General features: G+C 34.6%; 1 long non-coding RNA gene across 1 annotated transcript; it reads right to left on the reverse strand.

The window, feature by feature from the left end:
• Positions 1-717: 717 nt before the first annotated feature.
• On the reverse strand, positions 718-1,853 carry LOC128293962 (uncharacterized). Its single transcript, XR_008284124.1, has 2 exons — positions 1,802-1,853; positions 718-913 (listed from the first exon to the last, which is right to left on the reverse strand). It is a non-coding gene; the product is annotated as an uncharacterized LOC128293962 (long non-coding RNA).
• Positions 1,854-3,899: the final 2,046 nt, after the last annotated feature.

Here is a 3,899-nt window from a genome sequence, read left to right on the forward strand (position 1 = left end):
GTTATTATCTATATATATAACTCCCCTTTTAAATTTGGTATATTTGTATCGAATATTTTAAAATAAATAAAGATAATGATGTTTTAACCAAAAATTATAATTATATTAATTATAACAAAGATTTTGGTAAACTATATTTATTTAAATTTATATATGACCAACTTCATATATTAATAGAATTATGTTCTCATTATGTGTACAACATTCTTGTACATATAATATGTTTGATATTTGATTTCCCAATTAAATTAATTCTATAATTAATTTAATTCATGTGACAACCAAAAACAATACCAACTATGTTTTATTCCGATCATCTCAACCATATGGTGTGTGTAGCACCCCAAACCTGGCCCAGACGTTAAGGCCGAATCTGACGTGCCACTTTGAAGTCAAAAACCCGTGTTCCCTTTTTAGTGTTTTAAAAAGCCGACTTTTGTCAAACTAACCAAGTGAATGGAAGCTAGGCACCAGGTAAGTATCCATAATAGAGGAGGTGAGCCATGAAGGCTGCTTAAGTACCAAGCTCTCCAATTGGATCCAATCATAGACATGCCCACATCCATTGCCACACTTGGTTATAACAAGTTGAAATTTCTTTGAGTGATTATCTTTGGTAAATCGAATATTCGTGACGTTGTGTTATTTTAAAAAAAAAACAAGTATCGTTTTGAAATCACGCCCTAAGTCTAGCCCATTTGAATTAGTATCCATCAATTTAAAGTTGTTTAAAATAATATAATCCCAGAAAATCAAAGAAGAAAATAAAGTTAAAATGGCCTTATTACAACCCAAAAATTAAATAGTAATTAAAAATAACTTAAGAAAACCAGTCTCTTTTTCAAACCCAAAAGTATTCACCATGGCCACTCTGAATCCCCTCCGGCTCCAAGTCACCCACATCAAGGCTCACCTGCAAGGTTAAAGAAGGGGTGAGTTTGGGGAAACTCAGGGTGTAAGGAAAATTCATTCAAAGCCCAAGTCAGTTCAAGCCCATTGGGCCTAAGCCCATTCAGGTAATAGTGGTACTGGGCTAGAGCTCTTTTCTGATTACAATAAACTGGGCCTTAGCCCCTTATTCAGATAACAGTATGGCCCATAGGCCCATTTCAAAATACATGCAACATCAGTAAACATATGCAAGCCCATTTAGGAGACTACTCAACCCACCAACCACTACACTCCACCATGTATTCCAGCCATACACTCCATGTGGGAATAGCTCAACCCACCCAAATTTAACACTCCACAGTTGCAGCCTTGCTGCTTAGTTAACAGTAAATTGAGGCAAAGCTTCCAGTACGTGGACAAGCCACTTTTAGTACTTCCTCCGTCAATATCCCAGTCCCATGCATCAGATAATAACAACATGGTATGCAGTAAATAACAACAGTCAAACATGCATTTAGGTCAATTTAACCTTAGGGGTATTTCGGTAATTTATCTCCTAGGGGTAAAACTGTAAATTTTCCACTTTTAAAGGTATTTCAATAATTTATCTATTTTAGGGTTTTTCATGCATATTCCTACCTTTCACGTACTAACAGAATCACTATCGAGGGTTCTTACCGAATTGGGCCCGTTGGCCCATCATTCCAATTTTGGCCCATTAAGCCCAAAAATATCGAGGGCACAAAAATCATGCACTTTGTAGTCCAAACATTGCAGCTTACCAAAAACATTAATCGATTTACCTCAAGAGCATTCGCACACTCACAAATCTACAAAATACCGATTTTCGGCATTTCGGCTTTTCGGCTTTTGCCGATCTAGACTAAGAAAGAGGGTGTTAGTTACACACCTGTTTGTGACGATATGCTGACGAGATCCACACACGAACCGCCTACAATTGGATTACTAACACGTTCATCTAACTATTCAAATACAAAATACGTATTAACCCCTTACAATATTCGGCCAACCACACCTACAGATCATAGTAAGCTTATAAGAAATCAATAAGCAACTCATTAACAAATTTTTGTCAATGTTTACCACATAATCATAATTTCACTGCAAGCTGTCTTCCTGAGCAACTGGCACTAAATTATTTATAACTGGAGCTACGAAACTCCAAATCAAGTGCCGTTAATTTTTCCTGAAAATAGATTCATATATATTCTATCCATAAAATTTTCAGAATTTTTGGTTTAGCCAATCAATACCAGATTTTTCTCAAAGTTTCCCATGTTTCACTGTTTGACTAATCTGACGACTCTTCATTATGAATAAAATTTCTCATTGTACAGAATTCAAAATATGTTCTTGTTTATTTCATTTGAAACTCGACTCATTAATCTTTAATTACATAATTTATTCAGCTCCTAATTCATCTCCCACAATTTATGGTGATTTTCCAAAGTCATGTTACTGCTGTTGTCCCAAGCAAATTTATTACCAAATCACTCTTTCACACCTAACTTGCATGCTTGTTATTTAAACATGTATATCACCAATCAATCATCACATATCTATGATTTTACTTAAATATAATCTCCATTTCATCATTTTAAAGCAAAACATGTTAACCGATTTTTCCCCTTACCATCTAAGGCACATGCATGCTCATTTGTTTGGCTCAACTTCACCTATCTTCCATTTTTCATCAAAAGAACATGAAACAACAACCATTTCCTTCATTTTAGTTCATGACTAAATGCTCACAACACAACTAAAAACAAAAATATGCTTCAAGAGTTAAGGTAGAATCAAGAAGAACTCATGAACATCAAGATAGAAGCAAACTACCATGAACTTACCTTCAATTTTCTTCCCCAAGTGACCGAACATTCAAGAGCTTTCTCCTCTCCTTTCTCTTCTCTAACTTTCGGCTATGATGAAAAAAGATGGACAAAACTTTGTTCTTTTCACCCTTTTTTCTTTTAATAAAATTTCATATTTCATCCATTTAATTCTTTAATACAAAAGACATGAAATGCCCATCATGGAACATTTACCTAAACCATTATCATGGAACATTTACCTAACCCATTATCATGGAATATTTACCTAATCCATTATCATGGAACATTTACCTAACCCATTATCAATTTGAACCATAAATTATGGATATCAAGTGCTCATATTGTCTACAACAACATGATGGCTGGCCACTTCATGTAAAATGGGAGGTTTGTCATGCAATTCCTCCTATTTTGCACTCCTATTTATTTGGCCACTTCAATTTAGCATATAGCATTTTCAAACATTTTTACATAGGTCCTATTTCATAATTTCACTCCCTTTTTATTATGGAACAAAAATTAACTAAAATTGTCGGGTTCTATCTTAAGCTTGGTCCTTCTAGGGGCCCACTAACATAATTAAACATATGCCAACATTCACAGAATTCCCGAAAATTGGGGCGTTACAGTGTGACCCTATAGGCTCTTGTAACATTAGCTTAATACTAGAACGATTCTAATGTTACATACAATGAGTGGCATCTAGCAATGCATCATTGCTACCTAAGTTAGAAGAAGTCATGATTCGACATAACCTTTTGTGATTTATCTTTCATGCATTAATCCTTAAGTCCTTTATCTCTGGAATGAACACAAGTCATGGAATAGTCACACTTGCATAGTCCATCTCATGTTTCTTGATATCTTGAGTAGAGTATGATATACAAATAAATATGACATCTCATATCAACTTATTTGAGCATGGCCATGCATTTCTAGTCTCACTCAATCAAGTGGCCTAAGATATTACTCCCATTATGTAGGAGGGACCTATTCTATATTGATCAACCATATCCCTTTACATATATTGTGGTATATCCAACATCAGCCTTTATAGAACAACCAGTTACAGTGTACATTTGGCTGTATCAAAATATACAACTCATGATGTTGGGATAATGATGATCTCAAGTCTGAGGATCATATACAAATTAA

This window comes from Gossypium arboreum, chromosome 6 (genome assembly GCF_025698485.1).
Source record: "Gossypium arboreum isolate Shixiya-1 chromosome 6, ASM2569848v2, whole genome shotgun sequence".
In the NCBI taxonomy this organism is placed as follows: domain Eukaryota; kingdom Viridiplantae; phylum Streptophyta; class Magnoliopsida; order Malvales; family Malvaceae; genus Gossypium; species Gossypium arboreum.